Source organism: Octopus bimaculoides, chromosome 29 (genome assembly GCF_001194135.2).
Source record: "Octopus bimaculoides isolate UCB-OBI-ISO-001 chromosome 29, ASM119413v2, whole genome shotgun sequence".
In the NCBI taxonomy this organism is placed as follows: domain Eukaryota; kingdom Metazoa; phylum Mollusca; class Cephalopoda; order Octopoda; family Octopodidae; genus Octopus; species Octopus bimaculoides.
In genome coordinates, this window is record NC_069009.1 from 3,886,086 (window position 1) to 3,887,324 (window position 1,239).

Consider the following 1,239-nt stretch of genomic DNA (forward strand, 5'->3'; position numbering starts at 1 on the left):
ATGCATCTATTTCTAGCATATAGGAGTCCACTTTTGCTGGTCATTCCTCTTATTTTTGTATGTAATATAATTTTAATCTTCGGATCTTTTTAATATGCTAGACCACTGGTTTTAATTGATTAATTTCAATTTTTACCCTCATTAATAAATTTTATATATATATATATATATATATATATATATATGTATATGTATATATATGTATGTGTGTATGTATGTATATAATATATGTATATTTGTATATATATTTGAGTGTATGTGTATGTATATAAATGTGTGTGTATATATAAATGTGTGAGTGTATTTGTATATGTTTATCTATGTATGCAATTTTATATGTTTCTGTATATAAATATGTATTTTTGTGTGTAAGATTATGCATAAATGCATCTGTATGTTTATATACATCTCTCTCTCTATTTGTCTATCATCTTTCGGTCTATCTGTCTGTTTATCTATCTATCTATCTACCTACCTACCTACCTATCTATCTATCTATCTATTTATATGTGTGCATGTGTAATGAGAGACAGAGTGACAAAATGTGTTGCTCTAACCCATTCAACACACTTTTACTGTGTAGTGGGCAGGTGTAATTGAAAAATAAGCAACAAGGTTTCTTATGTCATCAACAAACAATTAATTTATTCATTTGTTTTGTTTCCATTTTTAATTTTAATCCTATGTTCTACAGTCAATAAATTGTTTGTTTACAAGCAGAGTTTGTTGTTGTTTTTTATTTGTATTTCTTCTATCTGTATTCCACTGATCGTCACCAAGCAGACACACACACATACACACGTGTATATATGGATGTATAGTCTTGTATTGCTTTATGGTGTGTATAAGGTTTCCTGATACATAAAAATGGAACTCAGTACTTCAAAGAATACATCAATGCTGGCTTGGCTGTGTGGTAAGAAGTTTGCTTCCCAACCAGATGGTTCTGGGTTCAGTACTTCTGTGTGGTACTTTCAGGAAGTGTCTTCTACTATAACCACACAGTCTGATGAAAGCATTGTGAGTGGATTTGGTTGACAGAAACTGAAAAGAGGCCTGTAGTATATATATGTGTGTGTGTGTGTTTGTCCCCAACTACCACTTGACAACCGGTGTTGGTTTGTTTCCAATAAAAGTGCCATTGGCTTCAACTACAGCCTCCAGACGACTTTGGGATCTCTTGCAACTCCTCTAGATGGTCTCCTTGTTTAAGTTAGTGAATGCTGCCATAATCCTTCC